This window comes from Lontra canadensis, unplaced genomic scaffold, assembly GCF_010015895.1.
Source record: "Lontra canadensis isolate GAN:19392208 unplaced genomic scaffold, GSC_riverotter_1.0 scaffold12, whole genome shotgun sequence".
Lineage (NCBI taxonomy): Eukaryota > Metazoa > Chordata > Mammalia > Carnivora > Mustelidae > Lontra > Lontra canadensis.
The window spans coordinates 27,102,267-27,117,595 of NW_022631006.1; positions in this window are offsets into that span (position 1 = coordinate 27,102,267).

Consider the following 15,329-nt stretch of genomic DNA (forward strand, 5'->3'; position numbering starts at 1 on the left):
AGCCATCAGGGAGATTCACATTAAAACCCCATTGAGATATCACCTTACACCAGTTAGAATGGCCAAAATTAGGAAGACAGGAAACAACATGTGTTGGAGGGGATGTGGAGAAAGGGGATCCCTCTTACACTGTTGGTGGGAATGCAAGTTGGTGCAGCCTCTTTGGAGAACAGTGTGGAGATTCCTCAAGAAATTAAAAATAGAGCTTCCCTTAACTCTTCTTTAAATGTTTGATAGCATTTGCCTGTGAAAGCATTTCATCCTGGACTTTTGTTTGTTGGGGTTTTTTTGATTACTGATTCAATATCTTTGCTGGTTATTGATCTCTTCAAGTATTCTATTTCTTCCTGTTTCAGGTTATATGTTTCTAGGAATTTACCCATTTCTTCCAGGTTGTCCAATTTGCTGGTGTACAATTTTTCATAATATTTTCTTACATTGTTTGTATTTCATTGGTGTTGGTTGTTATTTCTCTTCTCTTTTTGATTTTATTTGAGTCCTTTATCTTTTGTTTTTGATAAGTTTGGCTAGAGGTCTATCAATTTTACTCATTTTTTTCAAAGAACTAGTCCTGGTTTCATTGATTTGTTCTATTGTTTGTTTGTTTTTTAGTTTGTATATCATTTATTTCAGCTCTAATCTTTATTATTTCCTTCCTTCAGCTGACTTTAGGCTTCATTTGTTGTTCTTTTTCTAACTCCTTTACATGTAAGGTTTAGTTGTTTATTTGAGATTTTTCTTACTTCTTGAGGTAGGCCTGTAATTGCTGTTTACTTCCTTCAGGACTGTTCTTGCTGCATCCCAAAGGTTTTAGACCATTATGTTTTCGCTTTTACTTGTTTCCATGTATTTTTTAATTTCTTCTCTTATTTCCTGGTTGGTTTAGTGTCATGTTGTTCAAGTACTTGTGGTCTTTCCAGGTATTTTGTTGTGGTTGACTTCAAGTTTTATAGTCTCATCAGAAAAGGTGTATATATGATTTAAATGTTTTTATATTTGCTAAAGCCTGTTTTGTGATTTAATATCTGATCTATTTTGGAGAATGTTCCATATGCACTTGAAAAGAGTGTGTATTCTTCTGCGTTAAGATGGAATGTTCTGAATTTATCTCTTAAGTCCATCTAGTCCAGGGTGTCATTCAAGCCATTGTTTCCTCATTGATTTTTTTGTTTAGATCTGTCCATTGATGGAAGTGGGGTGTTATAGTAACCTCCCATAATTGTATTGTTATTAATTAGCTCTTTTAGGTTTGTTATTAATTGTTTTATATATTTGGATGCTCCCATGTTGGATGTGTGAATGTTTATAATTATTATATCTTCTTGTTGGATTATTCCCTTTTTGATTATATAATGTCCTTCTTTGTCTCTTGTTACCGTCTTTGTTTTATTTTATTTAAATTCAGTTAATTAACATAGAACATATTACTAGTTTTAGAGGTAGAGTTTTGGTGATTTATCAGTTGCATATAATGCCAAGTGCTCATTACATCACATGCCCTCCTTAATGCGCATCACCCAGTTATCTCATGCCCCCCACCCACCTGTCTTCCAGCAAACTTGTTTGTTTCCTTTAGTTGAGTCTCTTATAGTTTGTCTCCCTTTCTGATTCCATCTTATTTTATTTTTCCCTTCCTTCCCCTATGCTACCTTGTTTTGTTTCTTAAATTCCACATATGAATGAAGCTGTATGATGATTGTCTTTCTCTGATTGACTTATTTCGCTCAGCATGATACCCTCTAGTTCTACCCATGTCCTTTCAAATGTCAAGATTTCATTTTTTTTTGATGGCTGAGTGGTATCCCATTGTATATATATACCACATCTTCTTTATTCATTCATTCATCTGTTGATGGACATCTGGGCTCTTTCTGTCGTTTGGCTAGTGTAGGCATTGCTGCTATAAATATTGGGGTGTTGATGCCCCTTTGGATTACTATGTTTTTATCCTTTGAGTAGATACCTATTAGGGTAATTGCTGGATCATAGGGTAGCTCTATTTTTAACTCCCTGAGGAACCTCCCAACTGTTTTCCAGAGTGACTGTACAGCTTGCATTCCGACCAGCAGTGTATGAGGGTTCCGCTTTATTTGCATCCTCTCCAACATCTGTCATCTCCTGACTTGTTAATTTTAGCCATTCCGACCAGTGTGAGATGCTCTCTCATTGTGGTTTTGATTTATATTTCCCTGAGGCCAGATGATGATTTTTTTTTTTTTTTAATGTGTCTGTTAGCCATTTGTATGTCTTCTTTGAAGAAATGTCTGTTCATGTCTTCTGCTCATTTCTTGACTGGATTTTTTGTATTTTTTGGTGTTGAGTTTGATAAGTTATTTATAGATCTTAGATACTAGCCCTTTATCTGATAAGGCATTTGCAAATATCTTCTCCCATTCCATTGGTTGTGTTTTGGTTTTGTCAACTGTTTCCTTTGCTGTGCTTTTTTATCACGATGAAGTCCCAATAGTTCATTTTTGCTTTTGTTTCTCTTGCCTTTAGATGTCTAATAGGAAGTTGCTCTTGCCTACTTGCCTACTGCTCTTGCCTCTCTTGCCTACATGTCTAGTAGGAAGTTGCTTTGGCTGAAGTCACAGAGGTTGCTGCCTGTGTTCTCCTCTAGAATTTTGATGGATGCCTATCTCACATTTAGGTCTTTCATCCATTTTGAGTATATTTTTGTGTATGGTTTAAGGCAATGGTCCAGTTTCATTCTCCTGTATGTGGCTCTCCAATTTTCCCAATGTGATTTGTTGAAGAGACTGTCCTTTTTCCATTTGTTGGAAAGATTAGCTTTGTTGAAGATTAGCTGACCATAGAGTTGAGGCTCCATTATGGTCATATACTCTGTGACCATAGAGTTGAGGCTCTCTCTTCTGTTCCATTGATTTATATGTCTGTTTTTGTGCCAGTACCATACTGTCTTGATGATTAGAGCTTTGTAATAGAGCTTGTCCAGGATTGTGATACCACCAGCTTCAGTTTTCTTTTTCAACATTCCTTTGGTTATTCAGGGCCTTTTCTGGTTCCATGCAAATTTTAGTGTTGTTTGTTCCAGCTCTTTGATGTCCATTAGCATGATAAATGGTTTTCAATCCCCTCACTTTAAATGTGGAGGTGTCTTTGGTTCTAAAATGAGTCTCTTGCAAACAGCAAGATATCAGTACTCTAGTACTGATATCTTAATTATATCCATACTGATGAGGTTCCTGGCAGTCAGTACTGCTTCTTGTTCTCTTTTTTGTGGTGAGTTTTTCCATCATGTCATTCTGTCCAGAGAAGAATACATGAATGAGAGAATAAAATACTAAATTCGAACAATCAACCCAGAGCAGTATACACTAAATAAATCAGAAGAGACCTGAAACTGGAAAATAATTAAGAAGAAAGAGAGGATATAATCAGATAGGTGAACACAATGGAGCAGTACACTGGGTCTTATGTGTATTTTGGTCTGTTTGTTAGAAAACTAGATCCTAAAATTGTGAAGAAAGAAAAACATATATGTAGAAAAATAAAATTATATACAATAAAAGGATATAATGTCACTGGAAAAATGTAATATTAAAGACAAAAAAAAAAGGAATGAAAAAGAGAATATTAACAGACAGATGAAGAGAACAGAGCAATATACTGTATCCTGGGTGAATTTTTGTCTGTTTGTTAGAAGAAATTACATTCCAAAATTGTAAAGAAAGAAAAACTTATATTTGTACACAAATAAAATGAAATACAATGAAAAGATAGTATGTAACTGCAAAAATGAAAATTAAAAAAGATTTAAAAGGTGATAAAATAAGAAATTGGTTGAAGAGGAAAGAGAAAAATAATTGAAAGACCAAAGAATCATGAAAAAAACCAACAACCCTTGAATTCTATATACCTTTTTCCCCTAGCCCTGGAGATTTGCAGTTTTGTGTGATCCATAAACTTTGTCTTCGTTGGATAGTCTTGTTGATCTTATGGGGGGGGTCCTGTTTCATGCTTTTTCAGATGTCTTTCCTCTGTGCTGAGTTGTGCCACCCTGGCTGTGGGGGCCAGGCTAATTAAGGGGCTCGGGAATATTCCACATGGTCTTTATTCCCTGAAGGCTTTCTGCACCATGTTAGAGGATAAGAATGAAAATGGCAGCCTCCTAATCTCTAGACCAGGCACTGAAAGCTTGCACACACACACCCCCACCCCCTCAGTGTGTCCTCAGGGAAAAGCAGTTAATTACTCCTGTCTCCCTGGTCTCTATCTCCACTCTTGGTCACCTAGCCTGTGACCAAGCATTTTGATCTCAGACACACGATCCTACTTTGAATCCCCAAACCCTGTAGAGTCCTGCTGTGTGCACCTGCACCACTCATTCTGGGGGAAGATGGGAGGGTCTCCCCATGGTTTTGCCATTTGCTGGGCACCTACTGGGAGAGCAGTCACCTGACCTGTGCTGTGGTTCATGATTTTTGGTGACACTTAGCTGAAAGCCCACTCCTGGGCTCGCTGACTGTAGCCAGCTTCCCATCTGGTGCATGGAACTCTGATGCAGTCAGACACCCCTGTTCTTTCTGTGACCCCATGGATCCTGAGCCCACACTCTCCCACCTAGGTTTTCAACCCGCTTCTCCACCTAAGTGCCTTTCAGCCAGGGTTGTCTCTCACCAGAGTAGACTTCTAAAAGTTCCAGTTTTGCATTCAGCTTCTACATCACTTCCCAGTAGCCAGCTTACAGAACCTTCTTTCCCCTTGTGGTTTATCTTCCCATATATTGCCTCAGATTTACTTCTTTGCATCTCCTCCCTTGCAAAAAGTGATCACTTTTGTATTTGTAGAATTGTAAATTATTCTTAAATCTCTAGTTGAGTTCATAGGTGTTCAGAATGATTTGATAGTTGTCTAGCTGAATTCCTGGGACCAGACAAAACTAAAGTCAGACCAGACAAAATTCCTCCACCATCTTGCAAAAGCACTCAGTGTCAAAATTTCTGGAATGTAGTTATCACAATGGATAGGGACAGGTTTATAAAAATACTAATGTATATGGAATATAAGGAAGTTATTGTCAGTACTCTAATATTTCACCATAAGAAAATAGAACAATATTAAATATAGATAAGCAGAAGAAAAGAAACAGTAATGGTAATAGAAATAAATTTTGAAAATAAATCTGAAACTAATAATTCACCATATGTCAATTGAACTTAAATAAAAAAGAAAATAGATATATAAAGTAAGTAATAACATTGAAACCAAAAGATTTTTGGAAAATACCAATAAAATTGAAAACTTTCTAACCAGACTAATCAAGAAAAAGAGAAGATTAAATTATTATTATCAGAAATTAAAGTTGTGGCCTCAGTGTGTACTCTAGACACATCAAAAGGAAAATAGTGAGATGGTTCAGGTAATTATTCCCATAATTTTAACATCTTAAGTGTTTTGATTTTTGAAAGAAAATACTCAAGTTGAATCAAGAAGTAAATAACACAAATAGTCTTATATTAGTTAAGGAAATGGAATTCCTAGTTAAAAACCTTATAATAAAGGGAACTCTAGATTGAAATGATTTCACTGGCAAATTCTATAAGATATTTAGGAAGGATATAATATTCATTTTACACAATCTTTTTTTCAGAAAATAGTAAAGGAGAGAACACTTTGCAGCTTAATATATGGGATCAACATTCTCTGATGTCAAAACTGTACAACTATATTAAAAGAAAAGAAACTGTAGACCAATATCAACCATGTGCATAGACACAAAAATGCTCTAAAACTATTAGAAAATTAAAATCAGACATGTATAAAAAGGATAAGTACATCATAACTAATTAGGGTTTATCCAAGGCATGAAAGGCTGACTCAACACTTAATTATCAACTAAGAGACTAAAGAAGTAAGACCACATGATTGTCTTAATGGATGCAGAGAAAACATTTGATAAAATTTAATATCCACTCATGATAAAAACCCTCAACAAACAAAAATAGAAGGGAATTTCCTTAATCTGATTAAAGGCACCAAGAATCTATAGGTAGACTCAAACTCATTGGCAAAACACTGGATGCTTTCATCCTAAGATTGGGAACAAGGCAAAGAGATACATTCTCATAACTATCATCACAATAGAAGTCCAGCCAGTGAAAAAGGCAAGAGAAAAAAGAGACATGTAGTTTTAAATGGAGGAAATAAAAGACTGCTTCCATGTGCCAAAGACATGACTTTTTATAAAGTAAATTCTAAAGAATCTGTAAGACAAGCTCCAAAAACTGGTAAGTGAAGGTCACAGGCTTCAAGTCAATATATAAAATTCAATTGTATTTCTATGTACTGGAGATGTATAGTTGGAAATAAAAAATTTAAATATGCCATTTATGGTAATACTTATAAACACGAAACACTGAGGTACGAATATAACAATATATACACTTTGATAATTATAAAACATTGATGAAATAAATGAAAGGGTATAGATAAATTATTAATGGGAACACTTAATATTGTTAATATGTCATTTCTTTCCATACTGATCCACAGATTCAACAATACCATAGTGAAAATGCCATCAGATTTTTGAAGATATCAACAGACTGATTCTAAAATTTGTATGGAAATGCAAAGGAACTAGAATAGCAAAAAAGCAATTTAAAAAAGGTCAAGTTGAATTTTATAAGATACACATGGATCAGTATAATAGAAAAAAAGACTCAAAGAATAGACCACATATGTACAAACACTATTCAATGGAGAACCAGTAGTCTTTTTAAGAAATTGTGCTAAAACAAACATTTATATGCAAACATTGAACCTCAACCCTTATCTTACATCTTACATGGAATTAACTCACAGTGGATTCTAGATCTAAATGTAAAATCTAAAATTATGAAACTTCTAGAAGAAAATATTGAAAAAATTTTTGTGACCTTGTCTTAGTAAAGATTTCTAAGAAAGGACACCAGAAACATAAAACAAGAATTGATATATTGTACCTCATCAAAATTAAAAATTTCCACTCTATTAATGAAGTGAGAAGCCACATAGTGGGGAAAAATATTTTCACATTTATATCTGAGAAATGACTTTTATTTTGAATCTATGAAGTATTCTCAATACTAAGAAAAAAATGACCCCATTTAAATTAGCAAAGGATTTGAACAGATACTTTCCTAAAGAAAATATGTGGCTACCAAACACATGAAAAGTTGCTCAACACTGTTAGTTATTAATGGAAATAAATGAATATGTAATAGAAAGAAGAAAAGAATAGAAAAGAAAACCTAACAATTTCATGGGCTCTTGAGGTTGCGGAACATCTGGAACTGCCATGCAGTACTGATGATAAAGTAAACTGTAGAGCCACTTTGCAAAACTGTTTGGCAGTTTCTTTTAAAAAAGTTAAACTCAGGGGTGCCTGGGTGGCTCAGTGGGTTAAGCCTCTGCCTTTGGCTCAGGTCATGATCTCAGGGTCCTAGGATCAAGTCCCGCATCATGCTCTCTGCTCAGCAAGGAGCCTGCTTCCCCCCCGCCCCCACACCCCACCTGCCTCTCTGCCTACTTGTGCTTTCTCTTTGTCAAATAAAAAAAAAATCATTTAAAAAAGTTAAACTCACACTTATCTCATGACTGAGAAATCCCATACCTAGCACTGGAGGCCTTAGAGTTCATTTATGCTTCACTCTGTTAGCCAGCCAAATAACAGGTCAGCTCAGCATCAAAAGGAAGGAAGGAATAGACCTTGTCTCTTATTTAGGGAGTGGTGCATTCATTCAGGGTGGATGGGAAGGAATTGACCGTGGTCTTGTTAGAGAAAAGCTACCACACCATCTGCTCTCAGGCTTCAACAGTGTAAGCCTCTTCCAGGCACAAAATACACCCACCTCTTCCCAAGAGCCCCCAAATCTCATCTCATTATAGCCTTAGCTGAAAGTCTAAGATCTTGCCTTTTAAATCAAATTCAGATAATATTCCCCAGGTATTGTTCCTTAGACACAGCTTTTGGAGTATGATTCTTCTTGGTTTAAAGGTAAATTATTAGCTCTCTGTCCCCACACAATACATACAATGGGAAGACTTGCATAGGGTAACAACAATAGACACTATCATTCAGAAAGGTGGAAATAGTGGAAACATAGCTGTCAGTGCTGTTTTAGCAGGTTTGGCCAAGGGAATACAACAAAATAAAAAGAAGCAAGAAAACTGACCATGGAATTTAAGCTGGGAAAGGAAGAGAGGTGGAGTTGAACGATAGTAAAAATATTGGTAGGATCATTGGATTGGAGGTCCTAGTGGAGTTGAATAATTCCTAAAATTGAAGCATTAGTTAGAGTGAGTGCATCTCCAACTAAACCCGTCATCAAGCCCCGTTGATATTCTCTCCCAAATATATGGCAAATATACCTCCTTCCCAAACTCTTATACCTAGACTAAAGAACACTTTTTGCCCTGACAAGTATGTTTCTTTCTATTTTATTTTTTTAAATTAAATTAAATTAAATTAAATTAAATTAAATTAAATATTTTTGGTGTGTGTTCCAAAATTCATTGTTTATGCACCTCAGCCAGTGATCCATGTAATATGTGCGCTCCTTAATACCCACCACCAGGCTCACTCAACCCTCCAACCTCCTCCCCTCCAAAACCCTCAGTTTGTTTCCCAGAGTCCGCAGTCTCTCATGGTTTGTCTCCCCCTCCGACTTCCCCCAGCTTACTTCTTCTCCCCAACTCCTGTTGTCCTCCATGTTATTTTTTATGCTCCACAAGTAAGTGAAACCATATGGTAATTGACTCTCTCTGGTTAACTTATTTCACTCAGCGTAATCTTCTCCAGTCCCGTCCATGTTGATACAAAAGTTGGGTATTCATCCTTTCTGATGGAGGCATAATACTCTATAGTGTATATGGACCACATCTTCCTTATCCATTCGTCCGTTGAAGGGCATCTTGGTTCTTTCCACAATTTGGTGGCTGTGGCCATTGCTGCTCTGAACATTGGGGTACAGATGCTTTCTAAATGGCTCACCTGCATCCAGTTTGGACTCCTTCAAATCCACTCTGTACACTGTAGCAAGAGTAAGATTTATAAATGTCAAGTCTGGTCAAACCACCCTTCTGCTTTAAAATCTTTATTTTCATTCTCTCAGGAGCAGTCTTTTACGACATAATTCAGCCATATCCTATATAATGTTCACCTCATTTTCTTGCAGTGTGGTTCCAGATACAACTCACAGTGCCATCTCTGACCTCACAAGGGAGCACAAATTGTTCCCTCTGCAGGGAATCCTTTGTCCTCCACTCCTAGTTAACTTCTGTTTATCCTTCAGATCCTTGTTCCAATGTCACTTCCTCAGGGAAACCTCCCCTGACTTTCCTGTTTACATCAAATTCTTCTACTAATGTGACATTCATTCTTTTGCAGAGTGGTTTTTAAAAAAATATTTTTATTAACATGTAATGTATTATTTGCCCCAGGGGTACAGGTCTGTGAATCATCAGGCTTACACATTTCACAGCACTCATCACAGCCCATACTCTCCCCGGTGTCCATAACCCAACCACCCTATCCCTTCCCCTACTGCCCCAGTTTCTTTTGTGAGATTAAGAGTCTCTTATGGTTTGTCTCCCTCCTCATCCCATCTTGTTTTATTTTTTCCTTCCCTACCCCCCACAGCTCTGACTCTCATGTTTGCCCTGACTCTCAAATTCCTCATATAAGAGAGATCATATGATAATTGTCTTTCTCTGATTGACTTATTTTGCTCAGCATAATACCCTTTAGTTCCATCCATGTTGTTGCAAATGGCAAGATTTCATTTCTTTTGATGGCTGCATGGTATTCCATTGTATTTGTGTGTGTGTGTGTGTGTGTGTGTGTGTACATCACTGTATATACATCTACATCACTGGCAGTCAGCACAATACTGGCATATGAGTGCTCAGTAAATATTAGTAGAATAATGAATGAATACATTTTTGCATCCATTTAATCCTTTTATTAAGATTTCTCTATATGATGTTTTATTTCTTTTGTGTGTGAATGGCTTAATAATACTGAAGGTTTATAGATCATTTTAATCATTCACTGTTTATAAGTTAATTCTTCAATTTTGTGTTACCTCCAAAGATATTATCCACTGAATCTTCATGATGAGATAGAAAGAAATTATTATACTTTAACCCTGTACCCCACTTCCCTCTCTACCTTCACTCAATTTTGATTCTAGTATTCTTAGTTCTTCTAATCATTACACTTATACTTTAACATAAAACTTAATTACCCTTAAAATGATCTATTGATTCTCTCCCACCAAGAAAAGTGAGGAAACCAGAGTTTTTCAGTGGAATTCTTTTAAAATTTTTGTTACTAAGATAATTAATTTTTAATACTGTTATGGTTTGTAACATTTGTATTCTATTCTTTAATCATAATTCCTGGAACTGTTTAACATTAGGCTTCATAATTCAATATGTTATCTTTACTCACTTTTGATTAGTGAAGTTTGTTCTCTAACAGTTTTCTTTAATAATACCATAAAGGTCCTCTATTTCCTATGGTTTTTGTTTGTTTTTGTAATTTTGTAGGCTTTGTATTTTGTGCACATGGAGTCTGGTACCTTCAACTAGATTGGCCTTGATGTGATCCATGAAGTAATATTTTCCCCCCGGGTCATGGCAGTCTCTTTAGACTGTAGGTTCAATGTTTCTTTTATTTCAGAGAAGTTTTAGACTGTAGGTTCAATGTTTCTTTTATTTCAGAGAAGTTTTCTGTTGAATTTTTTTCTTTACCAAATATAACAAATTCTTAAGAAACACTAATTTTTCGGGATGCCTGGGTGGCTGTTGGTTAAGTGTCTGCCTTCAGCTCAGGTTATGATCTCAGAGTCCTGAGATTAAATGCTACATCATCGGCCTCCTTGCTTATCAGGGAACCTGCTTCTCTCTCTACCCCTCCCCCTGCTTGAGCTCTCTCTCTCTCTGACAAATAAATAACTAAAATCTTTAAAAGGAAAAAAATAAAGGAACGCTAATTTTTCATTTCTTTTTTTTTTTTAAAGATTTTATTTATTTATTTGACAGACAGAGACCACAAGTAGGCAGAGAGGCAGGCAGAGAGAGGCGTGGAGGCAGGCTCCCTGCTGAGCAGAGAGCCCGACGTGGGGCTCGATCCCAGGACCCTGGGATCATGACCTGAGCTGAAGGCAGAGGCTTAACCCACTGAGCCACCCAGGCACCTCTCATTTCTTTTTTAAAAAAAGATTTTATTTATTTATTTGACAAAGAGAGATCACAAGTAGGCAGAGAGGCAGGCAGAGTGAGAGGGGGGAAATAGGCTCCCTGCTGAGCAGAGACCCCGATGAGGGGCTCAATCCCAGGACCCTGAAATTATGACCTGAGCCGAAGGCAGAGGCTTAACCCACTGAGCCACCCAGGCACCCCTTATTTTTCATTTCTTAGATCTTATTTTAACCTATGTATTTTGTCTATTTCTTTTGACCTCTTTGGTTTTCTGTTTTATTTGCTCAAGATGTTTAAGTCCATACTTTTTTTTCTTCTTAGAGTGATTTTCATATCATTTTTTTAAAATTTACAGGCATACCTCAGAGTTATTGTGGGTTTAGACTACCTTAGTAAAGCAAATATTGCAATAAAGTTGATCAAATGAATTTTTTGGTTTCCCGATGCATATAAAAGTTATGTTTACATGATACATAGCCTATTAATAGTACAATACATTACATCTAAAAAACCATCTAAAACCATATAAAAACCCATCTAAGAAATCATACTTTGACTAAAAAAGTACTTTTTTGCTAAATAATACTAAACATTATCAGAGCTTCTAATGCGTCATAGTCTTTTTGCCAGTGGAGGGTCTCATCTCAATATTGATGGCTGCTGACCAGGGTGGTGGTAAATGAAGTTTGGGGTTGCTGTAGCAATTTTTTACAATAAGATTAAATGAAGTTTGCTATATCCATTGACTCTTCATTTCTTTAATGATTTCTCTGTAGCATGTGATGGTGTTTGATAGTATTTTATCTACAGTACAACTTCTTTCAAAATTAGAGTCAAACCTCTCAAACTCTGCCACTGCTTTATCAACTAAGTTTGTGGAATATTCTAAATCTTTTGTTGTCATTCTGTTGGCCTTCCCAGTTTCATCACCAGGAGTAGGTTCCATCTCAAGAAACCATTTTCTTTGGTCATCTTTAGGAAGCAACTTCTCATCTATTAAAGTTTTATCCTAAGATTACGGCAGTTCAGTCACATCTTCAGACTCCATTTATAATTCTAGTTCTTTTGCTCTTAGCACCACATCTGCAGTTACTTTCTCCATGGAAGACCCCTCAAAGTCGTCCATGAGTATTGGAGTCAGCTTCTTCCACAGTCTTGTTCATGTTGATGTTTTTGACTTCTTCCCATGAATCATGATCATGAATATTCTTTTTTAAAAAGATTTTATGTATTTCTTTATTTGTCAGAGAGAAAGCGAGAGAGAGAAAATGCAGGCAGAGGCAGAGAGAGAAGGAGGCTCCCCGCTGAGCAAGGAGCCCGATGCAGGACTCGATCCCAGGACCCTGGGATCATGACCTGAGCCAAAGGCAGGGGCTTAACCGACTGAGCCACCCAGGTGTCCTGAATCATGAATATTCTTAATGGCACCTAGAAGGATGGATCCTTTCCTAGTTTTCAAATGACTTTGCCCAGATTCATCAGAGAAATCACTGTTTATGTCAGCTATAGCCTTATGAAATGTATTTCTTAAATAATATGACTTGAAAGTGAACATTACTCCTTGATCCCTTAGCTGCAGAATGGATGTTGTGTTACCAGGCATGAAAATATTACATCTTCATAAGAATTCTTGGGTGAACAGGTGCATTGTTAGTAAGTGATTATATTTTGAAAGGAATCTTTTTTTTTTTTTTTGTGAGCAGTAGTTCTTAACCATGGGGTTAAAATATTTAGTAAATTATGTTGTAAACAGATATGCTATCATCCAGGCTTTTTTGATCCATTTGTAGAGCATAGGCAGAGTAATTTAGCATAATTCTTCAGGGCTCTAGGACTTTTAGAATGGTAAATGAACATTGGCTTCAACTTAAAGTCATAGCTGCTTTAGGACCCTAACAAGAGAGTCAGTTTCTCTTTTGAAGCTTTGAAGCCAAACATAGACTTCCCCTTCCTAGCTATGAAAATCCTAGATGGTATCGTCTTCCAATAGAAGACTATTTTTCTTGTTCATTGTAGCCATCGTTATAATCTTGGTGAGCTGTTCTGGATAACTTGCTGCAGCTTCTGCATTAGCGCTTGCTGCTTCACCTTGCACTTTTATGTTACAGAGATGCCTTCTTTCCTTAAACTTGTGAACCAGCCTCTGATAGCTTCAAACTTTTCTTCTGTAGCTTCCTCATCTCTCTCAGCCTTCATAGAATTGAAGAGAGTTAGGGCCTTGCTCTGGGATATGCTTTTGCTTAAGGGAATGTTTTGGCTGCTTTGTTCTAGCCAGACCGCTGCAACTTTCTCCATATCAGCAGTAAGGCTGTTTTGCTTTCTTATCATTTGTATATTCACTGGGGTACACTTTTAATTTCCTTCAAGAATTTTTCCTTTTCATTCGCAACTTAGCTGTTTTGTGCAAGAGGCCTACCTTTTGGCGTATCTTAGCTTTTGACGTGCTTTCCTCACTAAGCTTAATCATTTCCAGCTTTTAACTTAAAGTGAGAGACACATGACTCTTTACCTTATTTGAACACTTAGAGGGTTTTGTAAGGTTATTAACTGGCCCAATTCAATATTGTGTCTCAAGGAATAGGGAGGTCTCAGGAGAGGGAGAGAGATGGGGAATAGCCATGTGGTGGAGCAGTGAGAACATATTCATTTTTTAAATTAAATTTGCTGTCTTATATGGGTGTGGTTTGTGGTACCCCAAAACAATTACAGTAATAACAGCAAAGATAACTGATCACAGCTTTCCCTAACAATCATAATTTAATGAGAAAGTTTCAAGTATTGTGAGCAAATCAAAATGTGATACAGAGACATAAAGTAAGCAAATATTGTTAGAAAAATGGCACTAATAGACTTGCTCAAGGCAAGGTTACCATAAAACTTCAATTTGTAAAAAATGCAGTTCTGCAAAGTGCAATAAAACAAAGCACAATAAAATAAGGTCTGTTTGTATTTCTTGAATTTCTCCAATTTATTTTTACCACTTCATATTTTCTGTCATTTATTTCATTGCATAACACATATATATTTTCTGTCATTTTAGAAAGAAGTTAGATCTTTAAAAATTCATAGGAAATTTTCCTCATACCTTTCACTACTTCATGGTATATAGCCTATTACGTATATGATATTTATTTTGTGTCATTTCCCTTTACTTTCTTGAAGTATTTTCATATAGGTCATCTCCTGCTTTATTTTATAATAAAATTGTTTTTGTTTTTGTTTTTGTTTTTCTTTATCATTTCCTTAAATTTATTTTCAGCATAACAGTATTCATTGTTTTTGTACCACTCCCAGTGCTCCATGCAGTCTGTGCCCTCTCTAATACCCACCACCTGGATCCCCCAACCTCCCACCCCCGCCCCTTCAAAACCCTCAGATTGTTTTTCAGAGTCCATAGTCTCTCATGGTTCACCTCCCCTTCCAATTTCCCTCAACTCCCTTCTCCTCTCCACCTCCCCATGTCCTCCATGTTATTTGTTATGCTCCGCAAATAAGTGAAACCATATGATAATTGACTTTCTCTGCTTGACTTCTTTCACTCAGCATAATCTCTTCCAGTCCCGTCCATGTTGCTACAAAAGTTGGGTATTCATCCTTTCTGATGGAGGCATAATACTCCATAGTGTATATGGACCACATCTTCCTTATCCATTTGTCCGTTGAAGGGCATCTTGGTTCTTTCCACAGTTTGGCAACCGTGGCCATTGCTGCTATAAACATTGGGGTACAGATGGCCCTTCTTTTCACTACATATGTATCTTTGGGGTAAATACCCAGGAGTGCAATTATAGGGTCATAGGGAAGCTCTATTTTTAATTTCTTGAGGAATTTCCACACTGTTCTCCAAAGAGGCTGCATCAACTTGCATTCCCACCAACAGTGTAAGAGGGTTCCCCTTTCTCCACATCCCCTCCAACACATGTTGCTTCCTGTCTTGCTAATTTTGGCCATTCTAACTGGTGTAAGATGATATCTCAATGGGGTTTCAATTTGAATCTCCGTGATGGCTACTGATGACGAACATTTTTTCATGTGTCTGATAGCCATTTGTATGTCTTCATTGGAGAAGTGTCTGTTCATATATTCTGCCCATTTTTTGATATGATTATCTGTTTCGT